A 12,963-nucleotide genomic window follows, 5' to 3' on the forward strand; every position below is an offset into this window, starting at 1 on the left:
TACATAAATTGCCTCCCATGGATCTCTAAAAAGATATTCTCTGCCTCAAGACTAAACAAAGAAATTGTGCAGAACTTGAGGTGCAAAACTGCTCAGTCTAAGGTAAATTTGGAATGGTAGAATGTGAATCCCTGCCACAAAAGGAATTGTTAATTTGTGGAGTTTGAGAAATGTTGAGACTGCAAATACTTGGGGGAGAAGTGTGGAGTCAGGTTTGATTTTTTTGGGGACAAAAACAGCTGAGAAGAATGTTATGGAGGATTTAACTTGTAAATATCGTTGAATAAAAGAACAATCTTGTGCCTTAATTCAGTGGATGAAGAGGAGGCACTGATGGAAAATATGAAACAAAGGCCTAATAAAGTCAGAAGTGGGCTTGAAGTTGGTCTTAAATAGCATTTTAACCAAGTCCCAGAAGATGTTATGCTTTGTGTGAGGCATGCACAGCCCAGAAGGGTCACCACAGTGGAGGAAATGGAACAAAGATGAGCAGAGGACTTCTCAGAAGCCAGGATCTGAAAAAGTATTATGAGATAAAAGTATGTTATGAAGAATGAAGTTTGCTTTTGTCTTTGTCCTTACACCAAGAACATTGCCGGTTCTTTTGGTTTTCCTTAAACTCACTTTATAAAAACCAGCTTATTTATTTTTTTCCACCTTCCTTTGTTCTAACTTCACCCCTCTTTGCATGTTAAGATGAAAGTGAAGCAACTCCCACTGACTTTACAGGTCTGAAGGGAATTAGGAATTTGACTCAACAAAATTATCCCTCATCCCACGCTTTTTTCCCCCCCTGAAACACTGAAGGAACACACTCTCTTGTTCCTCACACATTTTCCTAATGTCTGTTTGGACCCAAAGCAGAGAGCTCAGAAGCAGGGAGGCAGTTCTGACGAGCCCAGCCCCAGCACATCTGTGTTTCTGCAGGACCTGCTCTGCTGCCAGCCCAGGACAGCCTGAATGGCCCCCTCATTTTATGGCCGCACTGACACAATCCTGCAGTGAACCATGCGACCCCTGAAGTGTTTAGAAAGGTGCATTTGTGTAAGGGAGACTTTTTTTTTTCCTCTGGAGTAAATCAGAGCCTCTGAGATAATCTGCACAAACACGTTATTGACTCGTCCCTTTCCCTCGGCAAGGAGAGATGGGTTTTTCAGAAACCCAGCCTCTGAAGCATTTGCAAAGTGGAGACTTAGGAAGCTTAACAATTGGTAGAAATATTATCATCAACTATCAGGGTAACATTATCCAGCCATTCCCACCCACAGATACACACACACATGCTGGATTTCGGCTCGGAAAGCCCTGCAAATAACGCACTGTAGGTGTGTGGTCCTCAAAGTGTTTAAATGTTTGAAGATGAAGTGAGCAGGAACATCTTGTGTGCACCAGCTGAAAGAGGGTTGGGAGGAGTGGGGGGTGGATTTCCCAGGACAGATGATAATTCTCCATCCTTCTATGTGCTGCCAAACTACCTCAACTGGTGGAGGTTTATAAACTTTTTTTTTCCTGGTCTCTGAAGAGCAGCTTTTCTAGCGTTTTTTGGAACACATCAAATGCAGTACAATTAAACAGGAGAAAAAAAAATATTCCCAGGGCCCTTCATTCCCTTCCTTCCCCCTGTCAAGATATTACTTAATTTAAATGCTGCCAAAGTTAATATGAAAGACGACATCCTCTGGTGTGTCAGAGCTCAGTGCCCAAGAAGAGAAGCAAGAGTGCCTTTCTGCACCCCTATCTGCTAAATTCAACCTGGAAAAAAACTGGAGCAGATTCAGGGATACTGTAATTAGCAGGATTTAAAATGATCTCTGCAGGTCACTTTTCTTGGCCCAGAATTGCCCAAGAACTCAACACCTGAACCGAATATCCGAGGTGCCTGTGCCATCACACGGTGCCTACAGTGTAAGGCTGGAGGTGCCACCAAGGCAGCTAACCCAGGTATGTGCCACCCACAGGTACTCCAGGAAAATGAAAACTGCCTTGGAGCAGCAGCTTTCCCTTACAAAAATGATGGAAAGTGGGCAGAGCACAGTTCAAAGATTCCTACCAGGATTTTGCCAGTAAAACCACAGGGGTTTTTGAGGGGGAGGAAGGAAGGGAGTTGGTGCTTGTTGAGGACCTGGGAGGTTTTGGGATGAAGGAGGTGACAGGAGTGAAGGGACTCCTCACATTTTCCCCCTCCTCCATATTCCCACAAACCTAATACACTGCTGAGGCACTGAACAGAGCAGATGAACAGTGCCAGACCTCACTTCATTGCTTTTTCCTAGACCCTCCTCCCCAAAACCTTTTTTTCCTTTTCTAAAAATAATTTGTGTGTGAATCAAAGGGGGAAAAGAATGCTAATGCACAAAGATACAGAGCAGCTTATTAATTAGTGTGAGGTGCTCTCAGTGCTCCTGCATATATGGAAGGGCTAAAAACGTAAAATACTGAGGTGACATTTTAGCAGCTGCTGGGCCTGTGGAGTGTTACTGTGATGTGCAGAGCACCCTTACTTGGATAATTCACTCAGTGTCATGCCAGCTGGGGTCTTACAAAAACAAATGAAAGTTGTACAGAAAGATTTGAGATTTTGACACTGAAGCTGGGGATTGGGGTTTGTGCTAGATTTATACAAGGAGGAATATTCTCCCAAAATTTATCCATTGCGTGCATGTGATTTTTGGTGGGTTTGAACTCCCCTGCCCTCAGCAACAGCAGCCTGTCTCCAACACAGCAGCCTGTGGAGGTTTAGTGGTACAAAACAAATTTCCTTCCCAGGGAGGACCTCCCCAAGGTGCTCCTGGTCCTCTCTGGTCTCTAGCAAGGCAATCACAGTCCCTACTCCAGAGTGCACAGGAGGAGCTCTGCACACCACGGCATTCACCTGCTAAAGGTCAAGGTCAGAGCCTGCCTGGCTGCAGCCCAGCACACCTCAATCACAGCAGTAATGGCCTTGTTCTGCAGCTGATGGAGCAGAACATCATGTGATGTCCATCACCACTTCCCAGTTCCACCCACAGCTCAGGCCTGCCCTCAAAGCAAGGCTTGTGCTCCTCTCTCTGGGCCTGCAGGAAGATGGTGTAACCGCCTTGACCTTGTGCCTCTGACATGAAAACGTGGAGCATGGGGAGCCCCTGGTCCCTAAATTGCAAGGAGGTGGGAACCCACTGAAGCAACCCCCAAAGGGAAATACAACAGTGTTTGAACCCAGTGACTGTTCTGCAGCAGATGCTGCTTGTGGGAAAGGCTTTGCCTCTCCTCCATCTCTGGCTGGAATCTCTCTTCTTTCACCTTTAGCTGTGTGAACTTGTAGTTTAAAAGAAAAAGAGCAGAATAACAACCCAATGCCTAAACTAATGAAATCAGTTTCGTGTGACAAAACAAAAAAGTTGCCTTTCTCTTGCACAGCAAGTGCCAAGAACAGGTTAAATTTTTCTCCTCAATGCAGTCAATGACATACCGAGAATAGTTCAGCTTTTATCTGTCTGCAACCATTCTTCTCTAAATAACTGCTGTTTATCAGCTACAAGTTTTAGGGAGTTTGTGGCTGGATGGTTTGGTGAGAAATCAGGACCTGTACAATTCCTAAAAGCACCAAAACAAAGGGAAAGTTCCTACTAGTTTTGAATGATTTCTGAAACTATTTACTTGCTTAAATACATTTATATTTTGGAAATCTTCTAGGAAACAATGAAAGGCCATTGCCCAACTTCCATATACCTGTTTTCCTGCTGTATGTCCCCTCGTTTCCCTGCTAGGTAGTGGGTAGAAAAAGATTGGTAATTTATGACTCCTGTTAATACTGTAGGCTGGATGTGTTGACAATATATCAATAATTATTTCTGGTGAGACCTGAACAGTGTAGCATGGGTCTCTGTAGGATGACTCATTTTACCAGAAGACAGATATGTGTGACCTGAGTTTTATGACAGATGTCAAATATATCGAAATGTGGTGTGAGGGAGATCATCTTATTGGCAAAGTAATGAGAAGCTGGTGGGAAGATTAATGTTAAAACTGAATAGTGTGGTGCCTCCTTCACTCTGTGTTTTTGATAAGTGGTGCTGGGGCAGCAGGGAAGGGGTTGTCCTCAGCCTTGTGTGGGCCAAAAGTGGGAAATTTTGGAGGAACAATAATATTAACCAATGTGATAACTTTCACGAGGAGATCAAAAATAAATGTCTTTTTGAATGGGAAGGAATTGTTGGGGGGTTGGTAAATGTGGCAGAGTGAGGGGAACAAACAGCTAACCAGACAGTGTGGCCTAAATCTTTCAAGGTGACTGCTGTCTTGACAACTTACATGGGTCTTATTTTCAGCCAGTGTTAAGCCTCCCACCTTCTGAAAATCAAGCCCTCGTGTTTCGCGCTGGCTTCCACTGAGCAGAGATCAGCTGCCGCCTTGGGAAGCAAAGCTTCTCCTCCTGCAGAGCCACCACAGGGAGGATTCCTCTGCAGAATTTTTGGGCTCTTTGCTGCTGGAAAGCAGTTCCCTGTCTCAGGCTCCCCCATCAGTGCACTCCCATCTGGGGTGGGCCAGCATGGTCTTTAGGTGCCATCAGAGCAGTGCTCAGAAAATTGCCACCATCCCACTGTTCTGCTGGTGAGCTCGCCCTCCACGTCCCTGGGCTCCTGCTGATCCTCAAGATAAAGGAGCTCCAATGGAATGTCAAATAAAAGCTCTGGGTGCCAGCCTTGCCCTGGACATACAGCCCTGCTTTGCTGTTGCAAAGACCATTTCTTATACAGGGAAGTCTGAAGGATTGATAATCATAAAATCATCGAGTCCAAGACTGGTTTGGGCTGGAAGGGACCTAAAAGATCATCTTGTTCCATCCTCTGCCCTTGACAGAGATGCCACTCACTATCCCAGGTTGCTCCAAGCCCTGTCCAGCCTGTCCTTGAACACTTCCAGGGATGGGGCATCCACAGCTTCACTGGGCACCCTGTGCCAGGGCATCAACACCCTCACAGAAAGGAATTTCTTCCTAATATCCAATCTAAATTTTCCCCTTTTCAGCTTAAGACCATTGCCCCTTGTTCTATAAAATTATTATCCCTCCATCCTTGCTGATGGAAAGATGGTGAAGAGCTGCCTCCTCTGGCAATAAGGAAGAAAGTCTGATTTGTGGAGGCAGGAAAAAAGATTCACTCTGTGTCTTGATCATATTTGGTTGTGTAAAAACACTGCTAACATTCCATGGGGAGGGAGCTTTCTGTTACCCAAAACTGCAACATTGTCATGGAGCAAAATTTTGGGGAAAGCCTGCAATATTATTCTAGGAGCAAGGTTTTGGGAAAGGTCTGCATTGCAATGCATAGATATTTTTCCTTGTTTGTGCAAGAAGGGCACCTTTCAAGTGACACAGGTGCTTCAATGTAATAACAAGGTCAAGCTTGAAAAAAAAAAATTATATACTTTGAATAATTGAGCTGTATTTTTAGCCCTCATTTTGTGATCTGTGTCACATATATATATGTGTGTGTGGCTCATTTCCCTGTTCACCAGAGACACTTTTGCCATATTCAGGTTTGCTACCTAGAGAAGAGGCACATGGGCGCTTGGTGAGCTAAAAGCACCTTTTGACTTCTTTCAGCACAAAAAGAGTTGCAGGATTTTTCTTGCTTTCTTTTTTTCTTGGAAAGATTATGATTATAATTTCACTACAAATAGGACAATTTTCTTTCATTCAGCTCTAATAGTGGCACAAATTTAACTATATTGTGCTAGCAGGCACTGATATATTAATTAAAATATAGACTAATTATTTACCCTAGTTAGTTCATACAAATCTCAGTAGTGTAATCAGTGGACTCCCTTAAGGATTTTTGTCATATTCAGCAATTGAAACGGTTTCTCTTTTTTTCTCTATTCAGGATCAGAGTTAGTTTGGGATTTTCACTTTCAGGTTGGTGCTTTAGTGGCCTCCACAACCCTGGTCTGTGCAGAGGGATTGTGCTGCCACAGCCACACTGACTGGTGCTAATAGGTGAAAAAAACCTACAAAAGAGTTATCCTAGTAACTGTGGCACTGTGATGAAGTGACTCTTCCCAGCCTCAACTTTGGGGAAATTCCTGACCTCGTGCTGGCTCCTCTGTGGTACATTTGGTCACACATAGCCAGAATGGTTTCTGGGAAGTGGTGCTCTGATGTTCTTCAGCATGAACAGATGTGGAACAATGTTTACATGGGGGAAATGTTCAGCCTGTTTCGTAAGGGAGGGAAAGGAATGCCTCCTGGCAGAACAGAGGCAGAGCACTAGGACAATGTGGAGCTGAGCCTTTATTAAAAGGATGAGCGCGTCTGATGTCCGGAGCTGCAGCACAACTTGGGATGCCCAACTTGTGTATACTTAGGGCTTGTTTGATGCCAAGTGTTTATTTTAAACACAGGTGGTGTGAGAGTTGCAGGTGACTTCGTTGAAAAGGAAGAAAAAAATGTTCAAAGCAAAGGGGTGAAGGAGAGGAAGGATATGGTGAGTCTGAGTAGGATGGAGACTGACCCGATGTGCATCTTGAAACCCTGTCCAGAGCATGGAAAATTGAAAAGAGCAGATCAAGATTTCCTAGTTTTTCTTCCTTTTGTGCTTTTCTTTCAGTGCCAATGCCTACTTTCTCGTCTTCCCTCCACTTTTCTTTTTTTCTCATCAAGAAGATTGAGCAGAACTGAAGAGAAGAAACTGCATCATCTTACTGCTGGAAGAGACAGTGATGAAACTCCGTGCAGCACTTCATATGGACAGTGTAATTAAAAGTTGTGTCTTTCCCCCTGTTGAAGAGAGGGGCTTGACCAAAACAATTTGGGGTATGGAATACTGAACCCAAGCTGGTATCAGTAGTGTGGGTGGCACCTGTGAACCAAGTTCTCTATAACCATAGGAGGTATAGCCTTCTTTAAATATAAACTTCCTGCAAACAAGCACTGAAAAGATCAAACAGAAATTAACACACAGGCTGAGAATGAGACTTTCCCAGTGAGACAGTGTAAGACAATTTTAAAACCTGCCCTAAACAGCAGAGTCATCAGCGTTCCTGGTAGCGCAGCTGTGTATCTTTGAAAATCAGGCACCCTTTAAGCATATTTTCATCATAATATAACCAATATACATTTTATTTTATCTCCTTTCCCTGTTCTACTTGTGGTTTAACCAAGTGTGAACCAAGCTAACATGATTAGACACCTTGTTTTTCACCAGTCATTTCTGTTTGCAGTCTTCCATAAAGTGCTTCAAGTGAATTTTAATATGTTGATGGTACTTACTGGAGAGATTAATATTCATAATAAATACCCCTTAGAAATAATCTTCAGCAAATCCTTTTGACAGAGGAGTCAGGGCTGCTAACGACAATAACTACTACAAAATGCAATTTGGTCAATTACTTTAATTAAATTTCACTCTGTAATATCTTCTCATTTATATAGTAAACTAATAGGGAAAAAGTACATCATCCTTATTTGCTTTCACTTAAAAGCCCAAAACTGTTTCCTTATGTTTTGCTTTACCATTTGCAGCTCTCTCAGCTTCTCGGAACATTTGAGATAATTATGGGTTTTACAAATAAAGCTTATTCTTCACCAAGAAAGGTTGAGACTTCCTTTGGAGTAGGCTTTTCTAGAGTAAAAACCTTGACTACACAGATCCTAATCTGGTATTTACAGACTGGCTGATTTTGGATGGTGCCAGCATTCCAGTGTAAATGGTAAAAGTGTCTACATTTCATCAAATGCTTTTTTAATTATATTGTTTGAAATTGGAGTAAAAAGGAACACAGCTGTCTGGAGATTTTGGTAGCATACAGGTTATAATGAACTCATGAGAAATAACATAGCAGTCTCCTTAATGCACTTTACTGCACTGAACAAGGAATTTTACACTGTGGGCTACATTCTCAGCTGGGGTAAATTGCCATGTCTCTGATTTCCTCACTGTACAACAGCCTGGTTCTGAGCCCCTTGCTTAAAAAAATCTCAACTCTCATTTTCAACAGTTCATAACAGGAGAGGATTTGGCCTGGGTTTATTATGGTGCAATTGTGTGTAAATATTAAGGTCATCTGTTATCTGGAAAAATTCATGAATTAGGTTAAAATTGATAACTGTGAGCCCACTGTATCAATAAAATCAATAAAGCTGTTTCCAGGAGCACTGTGAATATTCATGTCAACAATCATAAGACATATGGGAATGTAAAGCATGCATGTATGACAATTTAGTAGTAATTTTAGGGCAGGCATTGTTTTGGGGAGCTGGTGCTGTAATTCCTCTGCTACAGCACTAGCAGCAAATAAAGCTTCAAGAGGGAGAAACAATTCATTTTTATTGTGGGGTGAGCTGGGGAGGGAACCCTTCTTAGATGCCGAAGTAGAAACCACAATATTTCCCCCCATGATTTCACAGAACTCCTGTAAACTGCAGTTTCTTCAGCAGGCTTCCAATTTCTCTGCCAATGCTATAAATTTTGTTGGGAAGATGAAGTCCTACAGCGCAATTAACTCCAAAAGTGGTACAAAGCAACGGCGCGCAGATACCGGGCTGCAGTACTTAGCACTTAACTCTGAAATTCTGATAAGCCCTATCAACTCAGGGTTGTGTTTAATGTTCACTCCTGCTTATATACTGAAGATACAACCTAGCGGTCACAGTGTTAACACTCCCCAATATCTATTACAATTAGTTTTTGATTAAGAAGCCTAGCATGGCTTTTGAAGCCTTTTATGTTGTGTCAAATGGCTAGTGATGGAGTGAGATGCACAGACACCTCCCAGTAACAAAGCATCTTGTAAAAGGTTTCAAGTGAACTATTTTATCATCCTAATGGAAACCAGATGACTCTAACTCCCCCTTTAATTTCAACTATTTACTGAAGAGTCCTTGTTTTGAATTACTTAAAGATTTATTCCAAACCACTATCTCATGCATTAAGAATCACTAATAACAAAGCCATTCTGAGCAGAGCGAAGCTTTTAAAAGAATGTGACTATGCCATTGCATTTATTCTTAAGTTTAAACTACGTTTTTTAATGGCTTTCACATTTTTATTTCTCAGTTTATTTTATTGGTGTGTTTTATTTTTATTTTTATTTTTTTTCCCCTTGAAATCCCAAACACATTTTTCTACAGCCATTTCCAGCTCACTCTGCTTTTTCCTGCCCTACTGATGGGCACCACAGGCTGGAGCTTGGATGGCGGAGCAGAACCTGTCCGTGTGCTCCTTCCTCCCAGCCTCCAGACAGCCTCTATTTTGGATCTCCTCGGTGGGTTTAGCACAGGAAGGGCTGCCAAATTAGGGCCTTGGGGAAAATTGTGTCCACCATGCACAGCTTCGTTGTTTCTGCTGATCAGTAAAATTTTCAGGGGACGAAAGTGTCGCTTTGTGTTAGCCATTGTGGCCTGATGGCTGGAGAGACCCTGCAACAATGGGAGCACCAGGGGGAATCTGCTGCTTTGCCCTTGCCCACTATCTCTTTCAGGCTCATCCCTTCCTCCCAGGCACATCTCTGCCTGCATTGCTGCAGAGGGAACCCTGAAATCACCGGGATTAACTGGATTAGCGGTGCAGAGCGAGCCTCCTCTCTCTGCCGCTGCAGTATCTGCTGCCTGGGGTGCAGACCTCCCCATTTCCGTGGAGCCTTGCAGAGACACAGAAATTGCTCTTAATGAGCACAGCCATGAACTGGTTTTCATACCAAAATGTGACTCTGTTATTTACATCTGTCAGTATTTTACTCAGCTCCCCTGCTCCCTGTGGACTATCTTCTAAGATGCATCAGGCAATGCAGCTGCAGTATTCTTTTACAAAATGCCCTTTTGACTCAAAAGTTCTTCAGTACACATTTTAGTGGCAGGAAAATAATTAAAAATTGGCATAGTTAATTATAGATAGATTTTTAAAGGTAAATTTAGGATTAAAAGGTACATGTAAAAGAAGAAGGTGGAGAAATATGGCTGTCCAAGGATAAGAGTAGGTTATATATTAAAGTGTAGCTGTTAAAAGTCTTCAAGAACCTTAACTGTATTGAATAAGGAATTTGAACAAATAGAAGATGGTCTATTTCTAAAAACATTAAACAGAATTTTGTTGCAATGAACATCAATTCCTATTGACCTTTTGCTATCATGAGTCTCCCGAGCCACTGAAACAAGCAGTTAACAAATCAGACACCCACACCAAATGGACAGATCTTCATCCTTCACAGAGATTTCTACTGTGTGAAGATGTATTTTCCAATCTAGATCAAGTCTAGAGGTCTTTAGTAACTCTAGGCCTGTACTGGTCTTTGGACAGAGTTCATGGGATGAGGGGAGGGAGGGAGTGAAGTTTTTAAGGTGGGATTGAACCTCAGGTCATACAAGGGCAGTGATAGGACAAAGGGGAATGGCTTTAAACTCAAAGAGGGCTGACTTAGATTAGATATTAGGAAAAAATTCTTCACTAGGAGAGTAGTGAGGCACTGGCACAGGCTGCCCAGAGGAACTGTGAATGCCCCATCCCTGGAAATGTTCCTGGCCAGCGTGGATGGGGCTCTGAATAACCTGCTCAAGTGGAAGGTGTCCCTGCCCATGGCAGAGGGTTGGAACCAGATGATCTCTGTGGTCCCTTCCAAACCAAACCAGTCTGTGTTTCTGTGATACCAAACAGGATGCCAAAAGGTGAGGCATGTTAGAAACATCAAAGGTGATGTTAGAAACATCAAAGGTGAAAACATCTACAGCTGCTCTCCTCTTATTCTGCTGTAACAAGAAATATTTTAAAAAATATTTTCAATAATTTATTTTATTTAGTGGGGGGTAAAACAGGTATTAATTAATAGCTCTCTATCATTAACTAGTTTTCAGAATCATGAGTTAGATTTCATTTGACAAACAGGGAACAGGAACCACAAAATAAAATGGTCACATATTCATGAGAAGATAGAAGTATTAATTCTCAGTTCTTCAGCCAAGCCATTAGTCTGAGTTGCATTTTTAGCCTGAGACTGCCTATAAAATATATAAATACTTCTGCACATGCTGGCACACAGAGAGGGTGACTTCTGTATATCATTAAGGAAACTTTAATAAATTGCATTTTGGTAGAAGTCAGGGGGAAAGGCTCTTCTCCTGCCAGCATAGCATGAATTGTGTGTTACATCCACAGGCCCAGAAACCCTTTCAGTTGCACCACAAAATATCCCACCAATTTTCTTTTAGTGTGCCTAAAATGCCCTCTGCTTTTTGACTATACATTGTGGATGATCTTAGATGCTTCTCCAAATTTACTCAGTGTTCAGATAGCACTGCTTTGCTTAATATTCAAACCCAGCATTTTTTTAAACACTAGAAAACTGTGATATTTATGCACAGAAATATTTTCCTACATTTTCCCATAGTGTGAGAACCATGATGATTACTGTTTAAAAACTGAAAAATCCACTCCCTTCTAACATAGAGTTCTATACATTTTGTAAAATTTTTCATTAAAATAATAATTAAAGGCAAAAGCCGACTGATTCATGTCCACTGAAGTTTGCATGATGAAAACATGGCAGGAGAGGTGTAATTAGTCTCAGATCTGGCTGCCTTTATTTCCCAACCTGAACAACCAGGGACCTATTTAGAGCCAAGTCAACTAGGACTAATTGTGGGCCTAAGAGTGAGGCTTGGCTTCATGGTGAGTTTGATATTCAACTGGAAAAAACAGATAGAAATGCACAGGAAAACTGCTGCTGAGCTGATAAGCCAAAAGGAATTGAGAAAAAAAAAAATCTCAGTTTTTAGGATGTGGGGGAGACATGCTGAGAATTTATATTTCAGGAAAAAAAAAAGGTGTTGGTAAAACTTTTACCATTGGCAATTTAAATTATAGTTAGAATATATTTAGAATTAATAAGCAGCTCTAGTAATTGCTGGTGGAATATTAAACCCAAATTTTCATATATTTTAATATCTTTCTTGTAATGAACAAAGGGACTAGCGATATGTTTGGGGATGGAACCAATTCTTTAAATATTTTATATGCTGCAGGGTTGTCAACAGGACAGCATCAGTCTGAGAATCAATTGCAGAACGAACAGCTGTGCAGTACTTTTTTCAGTGATTCAAATAAATTTGCTCTCCATGAATTAAAAAATAATTTGTTCATGAAATGAGAGAGATTAGAAAAAATGAGAAATTAATGTCTTAAAACTCAGTCTCCTCTAGGTTTGATTTTCTGATGCTTTAAAAATATTGCTCCTTGCCCTTTCCCAAGTTATTTCTATTAGCTATTTTCCTAAGCTTGCTATAAACTGCCAGTTTTCCTCTCTGTTAATTATTAATATGACCTGTTTATGTACCAGTTATCCAGCTAACCATTAATGTCTGTTTACTCATTGATGACCTTTGCAACTACATGCCAGGCACATGGCCAGTAAATGTCAACATTTTTTTAATAACCTAAAAAATACTCTTCATAGCTTATCTATCTAAAGTTTTTTTCTGATGTGAAAACCAAAATTTAAATACTACTTATAATTCACATACATCTGTATAAGGATTTTGCAGTCAAATGGCACAGTAAAAGGAAAGGATAAAAAATCAAATCTTTACTTAAATTCCTTACTTATGGTTTTGTTTTAAAATACATTAAAACAGGAAAAAGTATAGGTCCGGCATGCAGGCATAATAAAATGCTTCACTAAAAGAATTATTGTAGGCAAATCTTGGTGTTTTTTCCATTATAATTTCAGTATTAATCTGAACTCAAGTAAGATGTCTCTTCCATGTGTTCTACTATTAGCTAAAGTCTACATGAGGGATACAATTGGATTCAACCTTCAAGTGATGACACTAATTTTTACCCATGATAGCGAACCCTATGTATATTTTTGCTCACTAAATGTGCCTAATTTAAAAAGACAAGCAGCAGCCCAGGATGAAAAAGAATACGAGGGCACTTCCCACCCAAATTGATGTAGGTGTAGGATGGCCTCATCCAATCTGCTATAGAGATAAGT

General features: G+C 41.2%; 1 long non-coding RNA gene across 1 annotated transcript in view; it reads right to left on the reverse strand.

Annotated features, from left to right (window-relative positions):
• Nucleotides 1–12,963, reverse strand: part of LOC139596767 (uncharacterized) — a 133,773-nt gene that overhangs the window by 32,464 nt on the left and 88,346 nt on the right. The window lies entirely within an intron of this gene.

Source organism: Agelaius tricolor, unplaced genomic scaffold (assembly GCF_023055355.1).
Source record: "Agelaius tricolor isolate 1412-34295 unplaced genomic scaffold, bAgeTri1.0.p SCAF_16, whole genome shotgun sequence".
In the NCBI taxonomy this organism is placed as follows: domain Eukaryota; kingdom Metazoa; phylum Chordata; class Aves; order Passeriformes; family Icteridae; genus Agelaius; species Agelaius tricolor.